The 21,388-nt window shown below is 39.8% G+C and overlaps 1 pseudogene; it reads right to left on the reverse strand.

Moving 5' to 3' along the window:
- Nucleotides 1–19,615: 19,615 nt before the first annotated feature.
- Nucleotides 19,616–20,190, reverse strand: LOC127206426 (60S ribosomal protein L26-like; annotated as a pseudogene).
- Nucleotides 20,191–21,388: the final 1,198 nt, after the last annotated feature.

A 21,388-nucleotide genomic window follows, 5' to 3' on the forward strand; every position in this document is an offset into this window, starting at 1 on the left:
CTGAGGATCACTGGCTGTGTGAGCCCAAAACGAAAGGGCTAACCTCCTGCCATCCACACCAGTGAAGCATCGGAGCTTCCAGCCTACAGAAATCGTGAGAAAACAAATGAATCTATCATCAGACACCCTCCATCCAACTCTGGAAGCTACCCAACAATAACAGAGATGGCAAGATGTCTAAAGGACAGCATAAACGCATATGCTCCAGTTTCCAGCTATCCCAAAGAAAACAACCCAGAGAACTCAAACACAATGGAAACAAGAAAATGACTTCAAATCATTGGTAATGAGGATGGTAATGGAGGAAACAAATAAAATTCATAATCAAATGCAGGAAGACACAGCCAAACAGGTGAGAGACATAAAAGAAGCACATAGAGTGGAACTGAAAATATTTCAGGAAAATCCAAACAACCAGATGAAAGAAATAAATAAAACGGTTCAAGCTCTGAAGACCTATAAAATGGCAATGGAAGAAACTCAGGAATATACAAAAAATCAGATGAAAGAAATCAAAAAATCAGTTCAAGATCTGAAGGTGAAAATGGATTCAATGATAAACACACAAACAGAAGAAAAACGAGAACGTGAGACCTCAGAGAAGAAGGCTAGCAACACAGAGGTGAGCTTTTCTAACAGAATCCAAGAGATGGAAGAACAAATCTCAGGTCTAGAAGATACAATCACAGATCTTGAATCAACCAATAAAGAAAATGCCAGATCTGGAAAACTCCTGACACAAAACATCCAAGAAATTAAAGACAGCATGAAAAGAAGAAATCTGAGGATAATAGGCATTGAAGAAAGAGAAGATATTAGAATCCAAGGCCCAGAAACTAGTCTCAACAAAATCATAGAAGAAAATTTCCCCAATCTAAAGAAAAAGATGCCTATAAACATTCAAGAGGCCTACAGAACACCAAATAGAACTGACCAGAAAAGAAAAACTGCCCGTCACATAATAATCAAAACACAAAACATACAGAACAAATAAAAAATATTAAAAGCTGCAAAGGAGAAGGGCCAAATAACATTTAATGGAAAACCTATCAGAATTACACCTGACTTCTCAGCAGAGACCATAAAAGCCAGAAGGGCCTGGACAGAGATCCTGCAAACCCTAAGAGACCACAGATGCCAGGCCAGACTACTTTACCCAGCAAAACTATCAATAACCATTGATGGAGAAAACAAAATATTCCATGACAAAAACTAATTCAAACAGTACCTATCCACAAATCCAGCTTTACAGAAGGTACTAGAAGGAAAACTCCATCCCAAAGGGTCAAGCTACAACCAAAACTACTCAGGAAATAGATAACTATCCCATGGCAAAAACACAACTACACAAACGCTCGACTGGAAACAACATCAAAATTAAGATTCTTAACAGTCACTGGTCATTAATATCTCTCAACATCAATGGTCTCAATTCTCCAATAAAAAGACACAGACTAACTGAATGGGTGCAAAAACAAGATCCAACATTCTTCTGCACTCAAGAAACACATCTCACCCATAATGAAAGGCATTACCTCAGGGTAAAAGGTTGGAAAAAAATATTCCAAGCAAATGGTCACAAGGAGGCATAGCCATTTTAATATCGAACAAAATAGACTTTCAACCAAAATTAATCAAAAGGGATGAGGACGGACACTTCATACTCATCAAAGGCAAAGTCAACCAAGATGACATCACAATTCTGAACATCTATGCTCCCAACACAAGGGCACCCACATTTGTAAAAGGTCTGCTAAAAAGGCTTAAACCACACATCGATCCCCACACAATAATAGTGGGAGACTTCAACACCCCACTCTCACTGAAGGATAAGTCATTGAAATGGAAACTAAGCCGAGAAATAACATCATTAACCAATGCCATGGGTCAAATGGATCTAAGAGATATTTATAGAACCTTTCACCCAAACAAGAAAGAATACACCTTCTTCTCTGCACCCCATGGAACCTTCTCCAAAATTGATCACATCGTAGGTCACAAAGCAAGCCTCAACAGATACAAGAGGATTGAAATAATACCTTGTATCCTATCAGATCACCATGCTCTTAGGCTGCAATTCAACAACAACAGAAATAACAAAAAGCCTACACGTACGTGGAAACTAAACAATTCTCTGCTAAATGACACCTGGGTCAGGGAAGAAATAAAGAAAGAAATCAAGGAGTTTCTGAAATTCAATGAAAATGAAGGAACAACATACCCAAATTTGTGGGATACATTGAAAGCAGTGCTAAGAGGAAAATTCATAGCACTAAGTGCCTTTAAAAAGAAATTGGAAACATCGCACATAAGCATCTTAACGACACAACTGGAAGCCCTAGAAAAAAAAGAAGCAGAAACACCCAAAAGAAGTAGACGTCTGGAAATAATCAAACTCAGGGCTGAAAATAACAAATTAGAACCTAAGAAAACAGTCCAAAGAATCAATAAAACCAGGAGCTGGTTCTTTGAGAAAATCATCAAGATAGACAGACCGTTAGCCAAACAACCTAAAAGGTAGAGAGACAGTATTGAAATCAACAAAATCAGAAATGAAAAGGGAGACATAACAACAGACACAGAAGAAATACAAAGAATCATAATATCCTACTTTCAAGGCATATATGCCACAAATTTTGAAAATCTAAGGGAAATGGACAATTTTCTTGATCAATTTCACTTGCCAAAGTTGAGTGAAGAACAGATAAACAAGCTAAATATTCCCATTTCCCCTACAGAAATAGAAGCAATCATTGATAGTCTCCCAACCAAAAAAAGCCCAGGGCCAGATGGTTTCAGTGAAGAATTCTACTAGATTCCTAAACCTCACAAAGACTCAACAAAGAAAGAGAATTTCAGACCAATTTCTCTTATGAACATCGATGCAAAAATACTAAATAAAATACTTGCAAAAAGAATACAAGAACACATCAAAGATATAATTCATCATGACCAACTAGGCTTCATGCCAGGCATGCAGGGATGGTTTAATATATGGAAATCCATCAATGTAATCCACCATATAAACAAACTGAAAATAAAAAAACCACATGATCATCTCTTTGGATGCAGAGAACGCATTTGATAAAATCCAACACCCATTCATGTTTAAAGTTTTAGAGAGATCGAAGATACAAGGCACTTTCCTCAATGTAATAAAGGCTATATACAGCAAGCCAATAGCCAAAATCAAAGTAAATGGTGAGATACTCAAGGAAATTCCTCTAAAATCGGGAACAAGGCAAGGCTGCCCACTCTCTCCATATCTCTTCAATATAGTACTTGAAGTTTTAGCCAGAGCAACAAGACAACAAAAGGAGATCAAGGGTATCCAAATGGGAAAGGAGGAAGTCAAATTATCCCTGTTTGCATATGATATGATAGTGTACATAAGTGACCCTCAAAATTCCACCAGAGAACTCCTACACTGATAAACACCTTCAGCAAATTAGCTGGACATAAAATTAACTCAAAAAAGTCTGTAGCCTTCCTATACACAAATGACAAACTTGCAGAGGAAGAAATTAGGAAAACCACACCCTTCACATTAGCCACAAGCGATATAAAATATCTAGGAGTTACTCTAACTAAGCAAGTGAAGGACTTGTTTGAAAAAATTTCAAAACTCTGAAGAAAGAGATTGAAGATGACCAGAGAAGATGGAATGATCTTCCTTGCTCATGGATCGGGAGAATTAACCTAGTAAAAATGTCCATCCTACCAAAAGCAATCTACAGATTCAATGCAATCCCTATCAAAATACCTACACAATTTTTTAAAGACATTGAAAGTTCAATTCTGAACTTCATATGGAAAAACAAAAAACCCAGAATAGCTAAAACAATCTTGTACAATAAAAGGTGCTCTGGAGGAATCTCCATACCTGATCTCAAACTGTACTATAAAGCAATGGTAATTAAAACAGCATGGTACTGGCACAGCAACAGGCTGGTTGATCAGTGGAATCGAATCGAAGACCCAGATATGAATCCACACACATATGGTCATTTGTTTTTGGACAAAGCAGCGGCATCCATCCAATGGAAAAAGGATAGCATCTTCAACAAATGGTGCTCATCTAACTGGAGGTCTATGTGTAAAAAAATGCAACTGGACCCATATTTGTCACCTTGCACAAAACTCAAAGCCAAGTGGATCAAAGACCTCAACATAAAACCAGAGACACTAAGTCACTTAGAGAAAAAGTGGGGAAGAGCCTGGAACATATTGGCACAGGAGACAACTTCCTGAACAGAACACCAACAGCCCAGGCCTTAATGTCAACCATTAATAAATGGGACCTCATGAGGCTGTGAAGCTTCTGTAAGGCAGGAGACACTGTCAAGAGAACAAAGCGACAGCCTACAGACTGGGAAAATATCTTCACCAATCCTACATCTGACAAAGGTCTAATATGCAAAATATATAAAGAACTCAAGAAGCTAAACACCACCAAACCAAATAACCCAATTGAGAAATGAGGCTTGGAACTAAATAGAGAATTCTCAACAGAGGAATATCAAATGGCTGAGAAACACTTAAAGAACTGCTCAACCTCCTTAGTCATCAGGGAAATGCAAATCAAAACAACTCTGAGATTCCATCTTACACCCATCAGAATGGCTAAGATCAAAAATTCAAGTGACACCACATGCTGGCGAGGATGTGGGGAGAGAGGAACACTCCTTCATTGCTGGTGGGAATGCAAACTAGTACAGCCACTTTGGAAATCTATCTGGGGCTATCTCAGAAAAATGGGAATAAGGTTTCCTCAAGACCCAGCTATCCCACTCCTTGGAATATACCCAGAAGATGCTCCAGCATACAACAAGAAAATTTGCTCAACCGTGTTCATAGCAGCCTTATTCATAATAAGCAGAACATGGAAACAGCCTAAGTGTCCCTCAGTAGAAGAATGGATAAGGAAACTGTGGTACATATACACTATGGAATACTACTCAGCTATTAAAAACAAGGAATTCCTGAAATTTGTGGATAAATGGATTGAGCTAGAAATGATCATAATGAGTGAGTTAACCCAGAAGCAGAAAGAATCAAATGGTATATACTCACTTATATCTGCATACTAGCCCAAGGGGCATGTCCCACGAAAGCCTTCGCTTACCAGGAAACTGGGATAGAGGGGAGGAAATCCTATTGGGACTCTAGATGAGAGAAGCATGGGAGAATAGCAAAGTAGAAGGGTCCAGAGGGTCCTAGAAACCTACAAGTAGAACATTATGATAGGCAGATTTGGGCCCAGGGGTCCCGCTCAAACTAAGGCACCAGCCAAGGACAATACAGGCGGTAAACTTTAAACCCCTACCCAGATCTAGCCAATGGTCAGAACAGTCTCCACAGTTGAGTTGAGAGTGGGATATGACTTTCTCACGTACTCTGGTGCCTCACATTTGACCATGTCCCCTGGTGGCACTCAGAGGAAGGACAGCAGGTTACTGAGAAGAGACTTGATACCCTATGAGCATATACAGGGGGAGGTAATCCCCCTCAGGAATAGTCATAGGGGAGGGGAATAAGGGGAAAATGGGGAGAGGTGGAGAATGGGAGGATACAAGGGATGGGATAACGATTGAGATATAACAAGAATTAAAAAAAAAAAAAAACCGCAAACACCACACAAAACCCTACACTCTGGGTGGGCAACTATGATTTAACATATATATCAAGTCCTGCTCTGAACATGGCAGAAATATGAAGATGACACAAAGCATTTTCACTTTAAACTGACTTACACCCTTCAGTTTGCTCTCTTGTTTATCAGCCAATAGCCTGGGGCAGCCGTAGTGCTGGAGAGGGCTGGAGAACTACAGCTGACATTATAGTCTCTTCCCTCCTTGGAGCTGCTAGTTGAGGGGTCTAGGGCCTGCCCTTTATCCTCTTCCATCATGAGTGTTTTCAGATGCAGATCTGTGATGCATTTCCCAAGTTGCTTTCAAACTTTGTGATGGTTTATTAGCCAAGGTTCTGCCAGGGACCAGAATTTGCCCCAGATGCTTCATCTAAAGAGAAAAGGAGCTGGTTCAGCATTTTGAGCAAATCGGAAATGAGGGCTCCCCGCTGCCTTTTTAGCTTCCTCAGCTGTGAAGAGGGGAATGGGGAAACAAAGTAACTAAAACCCCAAGAGCACCTTGGCTCCACACCCCACACGAGGGCCAACCAGGCCGACAGTGGAGTTGTAGATGCACAGGGAAGAACTGAAAATCTGTGCACAGCCGGGGACAGGAGGAAACAGTCTGGCTTTGCTCTTCTCCAGCCTCCTAGGACAGTTTTCATCTTCACGCCCAGACAGATGCAGATCTAAACTGACTTGGAAGAGGCAGATTCCCAATGGACAGCCTCGCAGAACAAGACCAGGCCGGGGACATATGGAGAGAGGGACGAGTAGGAGAGAAGAAGAAAGCAATTGCTCTGCACAAAATGCTGACGTAAGGTCTCCATTATCACGGCCTTCCCTTGTAATTCACAGGAGAACCAGTTCAGTGTTTCCTCAGATGTCCTTCTGTTGTTGACCTTGCATCCACTGAAGGACACATAAGTAAGAATAATATGTGTTAGGCAGAGGTAATTCTGTCCTGCTTCTTTTTTCTCCTTTGCTGATGTTATATTTATACCATGCATGTGTCCAGCACAAAGATGAAGCATTCTTGGTCCTTTCTACCTCCAACCTAGTTTGAAAATAATGCATTTTATATAACTTTTTAAATTCACTTTGCTAACAAATCAAGCATCTTTTCTTTTCTTTTCAAAGACAGGGTTTCTCTGTGTAGCCTTGGCCATCCTGGACTAGGTTTGTAGACCAGGCTGGCCTTGAACTCACAGAAATCTACCTGCCTCTGTCTCCCCGAGTACTGGGATTGCATATGTCCACCACCGCACCCACATCTTTTTATAAAACAGCAACAACAACAAAACAATAATACAAATTTAAAAGGTTCTATGCAAACAGCATGTATTTTTTTTTTAAAAAATTGTGTCCTTCCTAGAGGGAAAAGTTGAAAGACATCTTTGATACTTAGATAGCTTTCATGAGAGCACATGTGAATGCTGGCTTGGTCTGGTCAGATTCTCTATATTTCAGGTCTCACATGTAAGCTCCAGGGTATAAAATGGTGTCAAATCTGGGGCCATTTGTTTGGTGTACACCACTGGTAGGTAGCATGCCCGAACAAGGTGAAGGAGGCACCTAGCTGCCTGGAATTCATTTCATTGAAAGGTCCTTGGAAGGTCCCTGGCTCCAACAGATGCACGTTCTGTAGAGAACTCCACTTACCTCTTCCTTTGCTTCAGCTTCTTGCAAATGTGTCTCTAGAACCCAGTGTCATCATTACCGGGGCAGAAAAACCCTGTTGGGCAGGGTACTATGATGTAAAGAGTCTAGCTTTAATGGTGAATAAAGCCAAACAAAGCAAAGCCAAGCAAAGCAGAATGGAAACATAAATGCCAGAGGATTAGACAACAAATGTGAGACATCCCAGCAGCCATCATTAGCATCACTCTTTCATAGGCACTGGCTTTACTCAAGCCCACATAAGACCCAGAAGTCTGCAATAACATAAAGACTAACGCACAGCAAATGTCACCTGTGCCTGGATCAGCTCCAGCAAAACGCACCATGGGAATTATTTATTTTCTGCATGCTTTTGGCAAGGCAGAGGGACTGTTGCTGTGTTCTGAAGACAGACCTTAAATCTACAGTCTCAGAGGACAAAGGATGGCTCTCTGCTTTGAACAGACACATGGAAGGTGGCCCTTTAGGAGAAGGCCACTGAATCTACCTCTGATTTCCCTCAGGAATAAAGAACAGGCTGGCTTACTAAACATGAACCTCAAGATTTGACTTGACAGATGCAATTTATCTCAGTCTTGAAGCTTCAGAGTATCCGGAGACACATTGTTGTTTGTGATGCCCATGGTTAATATGCAAATCTTCTTCCTTCTGGTTTAACCCAGGCTGGCCACTGTCCTTCGGGTGTAGAGAAAGAAAAATGATTGATTCTTGTTTAGATTTTTAAATTTTGAACCTGAAGATTTGAAGATTTCTATATCTTCACAAAGATAAACTTATTAGATATTCTTTTCTGTACCCATCTGTCTGCACAATCATCCTGAGGTGATCCATTCAGACAAACAACAATACTTGAGGAAAAGACTTGTTGCTATAGTTTTATTTATTTATTTTTGTTTTTTTTTTTTGTTGTTGTTCTTTTGTTTTTTGTTTGTTTGTTTGTTTGTTTTTTGAGACAGGGTTTCTCTGTGGAGCCTTGGCTGTCCTGAACTTGTTTTTCAGACCAGGCTGGCCTCGAACTCACAGCGATCTGCCTGCCTCTGCCTCCCAAGTGCTGGGATTAAAGTCATGTGCCACCACTCCCCAGCGAAGCTGTAGTTTTAAATGAGAAGCTTCCCATGCTACCTGAGAGGTGGATGAGTAGACAAGCTTCCTGCATAGCACATTCCTCTCTGAAGAGCCCAAGCTTGCACTGCAGATGTCCTTTCTTTCAGTTCTTACTCGCTCCTCCTGTCTCCCTCCTGCCTGATGCTTTCCTCATCTCTTCCTACCTACATCTGCACTGCGACGTATCCTTTGCCAGGAAAGCCCTTTCATCAGACTTCTCTGCATCTAAACCTTACTTATTTGAAGGCTTAGTTCAAGCCCCTCACTTTCATCAACATTTTCCTGATGACTTCAATCCTTTGAATCTTTGTATTCTCCTTTAAGTCTTAGGAGTACTAAAATATTATCCAATAATTACAGTATCTCTATGTAGTAGACTGCTTCACACATAGGCACATAACTCTAGTGCTTCTGTAACTAGATGGTGAGATGGCTAAGTGCCGGGCACAGAATAAATCACGTTAATTCTTTTCCCTGCTCTGATACTTTCTTCTCAGAATCCTCACAATTTCAGGTTATTTTCTCAAAAATATCATCTTACCTCCTCTTGTTCTCTACCCAGTCGCTTTTGAATGGTGATACTTACCATTTTCTGATGTGATGGTTAATTTCCATTGCTAACTTGTGGGGATGTAAAATTGAAAGCAACCAGAGGCAGAAGTTGGTCAGATAGGGCAGGGACTCCAACATAATAATCCTAAGAATGTCTTTGCTGGAGATCAGGCCATCCAGAAGAGAGTGCTAGTTCTTGGTCTCTTACTATTCTTGCCCTTGTCTGGCAGCTATACATGAGGGCATGCCTGGAGCTTTGAGGGGTACCTGGACACCTCTTGGTTTGATCAACAGTACTGACCAGCTTATGCCTCCCTTTTATCTCACCCCAGTTTCTACCACAGGTCATTTAAAAAGCCCTTAGACAAACAGCTTGGTGAATCCTATTTTCTGTAAGCTCTCCTGTTGTACTAAAGTTCTGCCCTGACCTTTCCTCTCTTAAGGTCTTTAAAATAAAGTGTTTCTACCTAAGCCTCACCCTCCGTAGTCTGTGAACTTCATTTCTCAAAGTTGTGAGACAAGAGCCTGATGGGTCCTGGCTCACTGAAAGTTTTGTGTGACAAAGCAGCTCACCAAAAGCCAAGAAAGACCCCATCACTTTTAAGGACACCCCTCCAAACATTTCTGTATAAAACACTGTGGAAACAATCATCTTGATGCATCTCTGAGGGCATTCTAGATTGAGTTAACTGGGAAAGAAGACCAAGGACGGGAAAAGCAAACTGAGTATAGCATCTACCTCCTTCCCTGCTTCCTGACGGCAGACACAATGTGACCAGCTGCCTCGCACCCCTAGTGTCATTGTTTCCACACCAGGGTGGACTGTAAATTTAATCTCCAACCAAAATCAGCCATTTCTGCCATATGTTTCTTTTCTCAGTTGTTTTGTCACAGCAACAAGAGAAATTGACTGCTATTGATAACTAATATGAACAACACATGCACACATGTGTGCGTTCTGATGTGTGTCCATGGGTGTGTGTCCATATCTTAATCTTTGTTTCGGTGTAATGTAGGGAAAGAGAATCAAGTTCAGAGATTATGTGACTATTTGGGTGAGGACAGAAAAGAGATTTAAATCTGAAAACCTTTCAAGAGCAGATAGAGTAACAATCATTAGGATAAAATGGTGTCCTTTCTTCACTATTAAAGAAGAAAGTCAGGTTTTAGGACATTGAAATAGGGGTCACCCTTATTAGGTATGGTAGTTTCTATCTTGGAAGTGTAATTTAGTAAGTGAAACAAGAGAAAGAATATTTGAAGGGTAGAGTAGAAAAACTTCATTGTCTTAGCTACATTTTACTGCTACAGAGCCATGTAAGTACTCTGGACACCAGAAAAAAAAGTCATGGATATTTTTAAGGAATATCTCCATTATACTGATGCATTAAAACACATGGTGAAACTTGGATTGTTTAATGGAGGAAAGTAATCACAAATACCTGGTAAAATAGTTTGGTGAATTTTGGAAACCAAGGAAGAATTTTGTCCAGCTCATGAAATTTGACTGTTGCCTTCTGGCTGTATTCTGAGTGTGTTTAAGAAAATCATAGCACCCACGAACATGATCTTTCCTCTGATCTGGTGAGGTCTCCTTTTCACATGATGGACTGTCTTATCCTGGAGCATGGATGTCTCTGAATTAGCTCTTCAGCTAGTTATATTTTATCTCTGCATAGATGTCTGTGTTAATGCATGTGTATACATTTGGTATCTGGAAAACAAGCTCCGAATTGTTCATAATTAAATATCTAGGCTGCTAAAAAGGCTAGGGTGACAACTAACTTGACAGATCCAAAAAGAAGGAATTAAGGATGTTTCCTCCTCCTTATTTTTATTACATTATTATTGTTGTTGTTATCATTATTATTATCCTTACTATATACCATGATGGTGATGTGAGAGGATTGTGCTAGATAGCTCTGGTTGACCTCAAACCTTAAGTCTTCTTGCCTCCGCCTCCCTAGTACTGGGATTACAGGTATGTGTTACACCATAATTGGCTTCAGTTAATTTTTGATATTGTCTTTTTTTTTTTTTTTTTTTTTTTTTTTTTTTTTTTTGAGACAGATTCTCAGTATGTAGCCTGACTGATCTGGGACTCACTATATAGACCAGGCTGGCCTTGAACTCACAGAGATCCTCCTAGCTCTGCCTGTAAAGTGCTGGGATTAATGACATGTGCCACTGTGACTTAGTTTACTATGATAAATAATGCTGCGCCACTAGCCTCTGTGGTGCCATCTGTTAATCAAGATAAAGAGCTCCTCTGTGTAGGAACCAGTCCTCAGGGGAGCTTGAGTCTTGGGAATGAGTTGAGGATAGGTCCCACTTACACTCATGCTCTGGTATCCTTGTGAAGCACACGGACTGCAGTGACATTCATGGAGCAATCCCACAGAATCCCACAGAAGGCTCATGTTTAAAGTCAAAAGACCGACATTGCCGCTCAGTCAATAATCAGTTCTAGATACTTAACCCACCAGAGAGGAGGGTATGGGCAGAAGAATGTGTTTTTAATTTTTCTTACCCATGTACATGACTCTTTTTTTTTTTCAGTTCTGCAACTTTATTTGATATTAGTAGGATAATTCTCATCTGCATCGACTGTCTGTGGATTTTTGAATGTGGTAACAGGTACGCAAGTTAGCCATGTTTGGTGAATCCTCATGCTCCTCATGTTTTCTGGACAAATGTCCTCGGATGCAATATGGAACATTGCTTAGTCCTTTGGGCCAGACAGCTTTACTGAGCCTGCTATCTATGCACACATCTGGAGTCCCTGTGTCCTTCATGGCAAGTTTCCGATTTTCTTTGCATGCTCAAGGAGCACGCTTCTTGAAGCCCACTCCATGGATATGTTTGTGAATGTTGATGGCGTATTCTTGGGCCACCACTCATTGATGGCTGAACTGCCTGTCTTCTCACCACCTTTGTTTGCAGGATGGACATGAGGGATTATGGGAAGGAAAGACACTGAACATGGCTATTGTTTCCTTTATAGAGTTTCAGTTTTGGATTATTGATCTAGTAAAGAAAATATAATTAACTAATAATGTTTTTCCTGCTTCTAACAGACATAGCTTACTTATCTTGGAAATGGGCTTGTTTTCTGCTCTGCTTAGGGCTTTGTTTTCTATATCAACTATGGACCTCTGAGCAGCATAAGTAGGCACTGCCGCAGAGGGATCATGCAATTCTCAGGTGAAATGAATTTGTCCTTTTTGTTAGTTCATGTGCCGATGAGCTAAGTGGATGTGCGATTTTCATGTGTTTTTTTTTAGTTTTGATGACTACTTGTATATCCCAGCAGTCTGGGATATTAAATTATGAATACCTACTCTAAAATGTACAATAATTGATTTATTTTATTTCTGTTATTGAGAACTTCAACTGGCCATTTCCATTTGCTCATTTGCTTTAACTTAGAAGGTGTTTAGGAATCCACCAGCCTCTGGTGAGACCATCAGGGCCCCGAATTGGTGTGCTTTAAAGAAAGAAATTAATCCTAAGTGTATTTCCTAGAGACATATACTCTTATAATGGTGAATAAACTTAATGAATTTTTAGTATAAATTTAAATGTTTATGCTAATTATAGGAAATATGTGTGCACTCTAGAAATACATGCATGCATTCTGCAAAAATAAGATAAATGATGAGGCTGAAGCTTTTTTCTTAAAAGAATACGAAGTCTGGGTTTGATGACTAGTTACGGTTGTTGGTCACATTTTGTTTACTTGACTTAGGACTGAACTAGTGGCAGTTTTTGCAGCGGGTTCTGCCAGTACTGGGTTCTGAGTGCTCTTCCTTTGGCCTTAGCACTTTCTTCCTACAGTCTAACACCCACAGTTGTTTGTGGAGGACTGTTTCTGCCAAGAAGCCAGAGTGTACAGCTGGTTAGCATGCTAGAAACCACAGGCCTTCCAGGATCTCCCTTTGCAAGTCAGGGGTGATAAGATCTCAACAAGCTGTCTACAAGGAGAGACAAACCCTGAAGTACATTTACAGGGCAGTGCTGCCCTTCAAAAGAACCAAAGAATATAAAGTGAACAAACAAACAAACAAGCAAATGGAGGGAGGGAGGGAGGGAGGGAGAGAGAGAGAGAGAGAGAGAGAGAGACAGACAGACAGACAGACAGACAGACAGACACAGACACAGACACAGACACACAGAGAGAGACAGAGACAGAGAGAGAGAAAGCAGCTTTGCCTGGAATTGGGCCCAGCTTTCTTTTCTCTCTTCTACCTGCTTCCTTCAAGTTTTTCTGGGTAGCTCTGGTACAGAATCATTTGCACACAACCCTTGTCTTCTCATCTTCTGTGGAAGCTGACCTAAGACAAAATCCAACAATCACCAGGCTGAAAATGCTCAAAAGAAACATGATATCTTACTGTGTGTTGGATGCTATCCTGATTTCCTTTCAAGTTAATGTGATGAAGACCCCCTTCCCCCAAACATTTGTCAAGTCAACCTCCTTCTGACTTAGCCACAGAACATGGTACTGCTGCTGCTTTTGATTACAGATCTCCCCGTCACTGTGGTATTTATTTATAATTATCAACTTGACACAGCCTATTGCCCTCTAAGTGGAATGACTCAATTAAAAAAATGACCTAGGTCAGATTGCCCTATGAGTATATACATGGGAGATTGTCTTGGTTATTAATTGATGTAAGAGGGCAGCAGCACGCCTAGATAGGTGGTACTGGGTGTATGACAAAGCATGTTAAGAATGAGCCTGTGAGATATCCAGAGACTGAACCAGCAAGCAAAGTCCCTCTGTGGTTTCTGCCTCCAAGTTCCTGCCTTGAGTTCCTTCCCCAATTTCCCTCAATGATGGGCTGTGGCCCAGAAATATAAGAAATAAATTCCTTTCCTAAGTTACTGTTGGTTAGAATGTTTTATCCCGGGTACAGAAATTAAACCATTGCAGATAGTGAGATCTTCACAGTGCAGTGACTGGCTCCTCCTGTCAGCCTGGATATTAAACAAAGAGCCTCTGGGGAAAGAAAAAATGATCTCAAAGCACCCTATCTCTGTCTTTTTTCTTTCATCATTGCACATTTTGGGGCATGGTTCTAATTAGAAGAAGTCATGCTAAATAACATTTCCAGAGAAGTGTGAAGAATTTTCTCCTATCTTTAAAATCAGAAGTACTTACCCCAAACTTCATTTCCCAAAGGATGAAGCATGCCTTCTCTGATGGCAGAACATGAGTGATGGACAGCCGCAGCAGAATCTCAAGACTGCTCTTTTCTGTATCGACTCTTTTTTCCAAAAAGTAAATTACAAGATTCCTCTACAACAAAATGAAGTTTCTTTCCCATTGGTTGCGTCCCTAACTTCCATTCTCTCTGGAGTTCACCAGTGCCTACATTACTCATGAGCACAAAAGGTGTGACTGCAAAGTTCAGGCTGTGCGTGTGTGTGTATCAGAATCCCCAGAACTGGAGTCACAGAGAGTTGTGAGGTGCCACGTGAGTGCTGGAAACTGGACCTGGGTCTGTGCAAGAGCCATCTCTTCAGCCTCAAGATGCCTCTCTCTTTTTATACAAAAATCAAATTAAAAATGGATAGTGACTCTGATGCAAAATCTGAAAGTGAAAATATCAGAGCAAAGCATAGATACGGTGCCTCACTTCTGTTGGGTTGGTCAAGGACCTTTGAGGGAAAAAACAAAAAGCAAAAAACAAAAAACCTCTGAAAACACAGGAGTGAAGAAAAGCAAAATAGACGCAAGGTGATACGACAACCTAAAGTAATGTGTGGTGCACAGGAACAATCATTAGAGCAAAGAGACAAAGTAGGAGGAAATATTTGCCAGTTATAAATCTAATAAGGGTAATACTGAAAACAAATAAGGAGATTAAAAAAAAAGTCCTCGGTAACATAAACTAAATAATTCAGTTCAAAATAAGCATTATACCTCAGTGCTCCTTTCTCAAAAGAATACATACAAATTGGCAATAAGTCTATAAAAATCACTCTTCCTGCTACTATCATCAGGGAAATGCTGATTAAAACAACAGTGTGAAGAGCACAATGGGACGCAATGCAGAGAAAAACAGGTCCCAATAAATACATCTACATCACAGCTTCTGCATCCAGGGGTCAGGGAACATTATGGAAGAGGGGCCAGAAAGATGGTAACAACCAGAATACCGGGACATTTTCTATGAAATGGTTATTCTAGAAAATGCTTCAAAAATAAGATAAGAACAATGGGCATGCTAATGTGGAAAGGGGAATTTTAATGGAGCCCAAAGCTTAGTCAAAAACTACAGTCAACTAATAACTGTTGGGAGAAGGAAAATCAGCCTTTCCTAATGATGAGCACCCTTATTAGTTTTCCAATGCAGAGAAGTCAGCCCTGAAACCATTTACACACAAACAACAAAAATAAGCTCAATAGGCTGCATCTATTTGTGAATATACATACATACATACACACACACATACATGCATGCATGCATGCATACATTCATATAACAATAATAATCAAAGAAAAAGAGATTGTGATTTGGTACTTCTCATCCCTGCCCCCCAAAGCACTGGTATTGTCTGTGTTCCTGTGCCCAAGAAGCTACTGAGGATGGCACGTATTGATGACTGCTACACATCAGCGAGAGGTTGCACTGCCACCCTAGGCAACTTTGCCAAAGTTCCCTGGGCAAAGGCCAGGTTTGATGCCATCTCCAAGACCTACAGCTACCTGATCCCAGACCTCTGGAAGGAGAGTGTGTTCACCAAGTCTCCTTATCAGGAATTCACTGTTATCTTGTGAAAACCCACACGAGCGTCTCTGCTCAGAGGACCCAGGCTCCAGCTGTGGCTACCACATAGGTGTTTTTATACAAGAAAAACAAAGTGAATTAAGTCTGAATAAACACAATTTAAAAGAACACAATCCATATCACTTTACTCTCATCAGAATGACTATCATAAGGAAAAAAATAGCATGTCTGGGCAAGAACTAGAGGATAAGGAACCCTTGCATACTCTTGGTGGTGGTGCAAATCAGTATAGCAGATATTTAGCTTTCCAAACTATTAAAAATAGAATCAATATATGCACCAGAAACTTGACTACTTGGTGCACATTCAAAGGAAGCAAAATTAATATGTTAAAGAGACATTTGTACTTCTATGTTTATTAAAACCATATTCTCAATGAACAAGAAATAGAAACAACACAAGTGCCTGCCAGCTAATGTGTAGATGAAGACAATGTGGAATGCCATTCCACCATACAGATAAAAAGAAAATTGAATAAGAAATAAAAACATCCCATGATAAACACAGATTGAAATAATTTATGACAACTACACAAGTTCTACAGCCATACTAGTGGGAGTTCTCTAGAGAGAAAAGAAGGAGAGACATACTTAAGGGACCACAGAAGATAGTAACCAATTCCAGATCAGTTCATCAGAGGAGATCTAGTAAAACACACACAGAAAAATCAGCAAAGCCTATAATTAAGACACAATTTTCAATAGTAACTGAATACGAATGGTCTCACCTCCCAAAAGATAAAGACACAGGCCACCAGACTGGTTTTAGAAAACCATATCCATCCTTTTGATTTCTCCAAGAAACACAAAGCACACCAATGACAGACAACATTAAGGTAAGAGAATAGGAAACACTATTCCAAGTAGATGGAATTGGGAAACAAGCAGGTATTGTTTTGCTATCTATATATAGACCACAAAGAAAAAATAGAAAAGGTTAGTAAGTTCACTACATACTCATTGAAGGAACAATCAGCCAAGAGGATTGCAATTCTAAACATATATGCACCAAACACAGGTTCACCAAATTTCATAGAACAAATATTACTAAGTATGAAGTCAGAGATTAATCCCAATACAACAATAGTTGTCAGCTGCAATAGAACTCTCTCATCAATAGATGGTTCATCTGAATCAAAGGTAAAGAGAGGAAATGTAGAGTAAAATGAAACCAAAAATCAGATATCATACCAGACTTCTGCAAAATGTTTCACCCAAACACAAAATAATACATATTCTCTTAAGCTGTCCATGAAACTTTCTCCAAAATTGACCCCCATATTAAGACACAAAGCACAACTCAACAAATATAAGAAAACTGTATTCTCATTGACCACAATGGAATAAAACTAGCCATCAGCAACAGTAAAAACCACAGAAAATATGCTCACTCATGGAGACCATATAGCACATTACAGAGTGGTAATTGGAACACTCATTCGATTAGGAAGGAAATAAAACATTCAAAGTATTGAGTGAAAATGAAAATATAACATATGATAATCTTTGGGAGAGAAAAAGGGCAGCTCAAAAGAGTAAAGTTTATTACAGTAAGTAACTAAATAAAATATTTGAGATATGTAGAATTAAAAACTGCAGGCTGTGGAAAAACAAAAGGAAACTAAACCTCAAAACAATAGATGGGAAGAGAATAATAAGATTTAGGACACACAATAAGTGTCTTGGATAAATTCAGGACACAAAATAGAAACAAACAAATAAACAAAAGGAATTGATGAAGTTTTCAAAGAGCTGATACTTTGAAAAGATAAACAAGACAAACAAATGCTTCACTGATCTAACCAAGGATGAGAGAAGACGCAAATTAAGAAGATTCAAAATGAAAAGGGAGACAGACACCATTACAAATATCAATGGTACTAATAAGTTATAAGGACATACTTTAAAAAACTATATTTCATTAAATTGAAAAATCTAAAAAGGATAATTATCCATATACACATGACATACTAAAATTAAATCAAGAACAAATAAGTGGTTTAAATAGATCATATTCAGCAACTAGATTGGAGCAGTAATAAAAAGGCTCTCAACTGAAAACAGCCCAGGGCCAGATAGATTAATGTCAGAATTTTACCAGAACCTAAAAGAACAATTAATACCAGTTCTACTCAAATTATTCCATGAAAAATAAAGGGAAGCAAGACTTCTACATTTTTTATTTAGACAGTATTACCCTGGTACCAAAACTAGAAAAAATATACAAGACAAAAAAAGAAAATTACAGAATTATGTTCCTGGTAAACATAGAAGGAACAGTTCTCAATAAAACATTGACAAACTGCATTAATGATCACAGAAAAGAAGATTACTCATTCTGGAAAGTGTGCTTCACTCCAGGGATGCAGTGATGGTTCAACATACTTAAATAAATAAATGTTGTCTATTACATATATAGACTATAAGAGAGAAATCACACCATAACCTTAATAGTTGCAGATGAAGCAATATTTCTTCATGATAAAATTCATGGAGAAGCTATGATTGAAAGGAACACACCTCAATAAATAAAGGTCATGTATTACATAGAGATAACAGCATGCCCAATGAAGAAAAAGTTCATAGCAGTACCACTAAGACTGGGAGCAAGACAAGCTGTCTCTTCTCTCCGCTGTTATCCAGTGCTTGTAGTCTTACTTAGAACAGTAAGACAAGCGCAGGAAATAAAATAGATAAGATAGGGTAGGGAAGTCAAAGTATCCCTATTTGCAGATATACAATTCTCTATATAAGAATCTCTAAGGACTCCATGGAAAATTCTTAGAGCAGATAAATACTGTCAGCAAAGTAGCAGGACATCAAATTAATACATGCAAAGTAGTAACCTTCTTATACACTAATGACTAACATACTGTAAGAAGAAATCACCAATAAACAAACAAACAAACAAACAGAAATAAACAGCTTATGTATATACCTACCCAAGGAAATTAAACATCTCTTAAATGAAACTTTAAGGCACTGAAGAAAGAAACTGAAGAAGGTATTAGAAGATGAAAAGACCTTTTATGATCATGGTTTGGAAGCACTAATATTGTGAAAATGGCTATCCTACTAAAAACAATCTACAGATTCAGTGCAATCCCAGTAAAGACTCCAGAGCCATTCTTTGCAGACATATAAAAAAGACTCAAAATGTATAAAGCAACATAAAGAAGAAAAGACTCAAAGCTACTCTGAGCAATCTTGGACAAAGTCACAGTGGCTGCAGCTGTATCCATATGACCTGAACAAGATCAACTGAGTTAAAAATCCCAGCATGTATAAGGGAGAAGCTCATGAAGTCTGACCCTCCTTGATGCGCTAACACGGACCTTCTGTCCCCAGTGGCACAATGGTGACATGATGGCTCTAAGGGATAAAATTAGGAAGAATGTGGGGTAGGGAGACATCAGTGAGAATTGGGGGGGATTGTACTAGTAGATGGATATTATTTACATACATTATATAAATATGTGCAACTTCCAAAGGGGAAAAAAAAAACATTACAAAGCAGACGAGTTAAATCTTAGGGGAGAAAAAGATAGAGGCCATGCATGGCAGTGCATGTCTCTAACTGCAGACACCTTGCTGGGCAACCGTCTACCTTATATTGTAACTGACACTTCAGTTAAAGAGTCGGCCTCAAAAATTAGGGTGGAGAAACCATTGAGGAAAACATCTAGAAGTCAACCTCTGACTTTCACATGTGTCCACATGGTTGAACACAAGCATACACTATCTGCTCCCCATTTTTTTTTTTTTTTTTTTGAGGAGATAGATGCATTTACCTGAATTTGAACATGGCCTGCTATATCTATGTATGGAACTATGATGGGAGACATGATATCTTCTTAACAGTCTGTGTCAATTTGAAAACAAGATTTTTTTTGTCTACTTAAACAGTCTTTAATGAGAGTTGTTATGAGAGGCCTCAACTCCTGCATCGTCTCGATTGTTTCTTCCTTGTATTTGTCCTTCTCCTCTCCTACTTGTCGGGACTTGGCTTTCCTTTCCAGGATCTTCTCGCAGTCTTTGTCCAGCTTTACTCTGGTGATGACCACCTTGCTGTGGTGGATGCCCACATGGACAGTTGTGCCATTAGCCTTTTCTCACTGCACTCATTCAATGTAGATGACGTATTTTTTTCCCTGTACACCAGGACCTCTTTACCAATCTGCTGGCCTTTGCCGTGTCCTCGGACAACCTGAACTTCATTGTTCTTTCGAGTGGGCATGGACCGAACATTACACTTCTGTCTCAGGTCTTTGTAAAGAGGGAAAGACGTAATCTTCCTCTAAATGTGAGCATTGAAGTGGCATTTGCGGTTCTTGCTTGGGTCAGAAGGCACGAAGGGATTGAACTTCAGTTTGGCGGCGGCGATCCAGCAATGGCGGCAAAAGGAAAGACACAGATATTTTTGAAACATTCAAAAGGGGGGAAAAAAAAGCCACAGAAGAACATGTTGAGCATTGTCTTTATCTTCATCTCCACATGCCAAAGGGGACAAAAGTCTTGCTAGAAGCCCGAGAACAAAAAGCAAATACATTGTTCTACCAGTCATGCTGGAGATTGTATTTAAAAGCACCATGGCTCTCATGCGTCATGCATCAAGGCCTCCTGCTAAGTGGCCCATCACCGGGCTGCCTGAAGAGAGCTAGCTTCCTCCTTGGATACAGCAATGGATGTGGGAAACACACAGGGAACCTGGAACTAGTTTGCAACCTGCTGGCTTGAGGTGTGAAAAACAAGTTCCTGGTGTGAGGAACTGTTTAATAAATATATGCCAATATTGATAGTTGGAGACTCCAGAGCCTTTAAATGAATCTTCATCCCAATTTTTAAAAAAGCTAGTGAACTTTTATGGAAGGAAAACTCTTGTACTGGGGAATCACATATTTTATTTAAAATTTATTTTGCCTGAGGTATCTTCCTCAGGCAGAAGATTTGTAAATATGAGAAGAGACAGATCACCACATGAATAGTAGAACAACTTTCTAGACCCTGAATCCTCAGCGCCTGGCCACCAGTAGCTTAGGCAAGGACAGAAAGGAGGTCTTGCAAACACATCCTAGTACACATCAGAAACACTAAGGATGAGTGGAAACACATGAAAAGAGCGTGAGAGTCAGGTCGAAGAAGATAACAGACCCTCGAGACATGGCACACAGAGGAAACACTCTCAGCGGCTGTGGTACGGATGATCACTAAGGGGGTGGTGGTAAAGAAACTAAATGGAAGATTGTGGCAGAGTTTTTCAAAAGCCAGAGGAGCGGCATATCGAACATTAATGAAATCCTGTTGGTAACTCAGTGCAGGTTTTTCTCCCTGCAGTTGGTGTCCCACTGTTTAGACCAGGACTCATTAAGTAACCCTGGTTATTCGGGAACTCGGCATGGAGAGCACACCAGCCTGGAACTTAGTAGAGATCTCCCTGACACTACATCACATCTAGCTGTTTTTGAATTTATTCTGCCTGTTCACACTGTGGCAACAGGTCAGTATTATACACCTTCAGCCATCTTAGTGGCCTTGGCTTCCTTTTCAGCAGTAGAGCAGCTAAATCACAGAGAGAACAGGGCTACCACTCCGATTGGATGGAAGCACAGGTGATCTGTGTTGCTGGT

The sequence above is a fragment of the Acomys russatus genome, chromosome 23, assembly GCF_903995435.1.
Source record: "Acomys russatus chromosome 23, mAcoRus1.1, whole genome shotgun sequence".
NCBI lineage: Eukaryota > Metazoa > Chordata > Mammalia > Rodentia > Muridae > Acomys > Acomys russatus.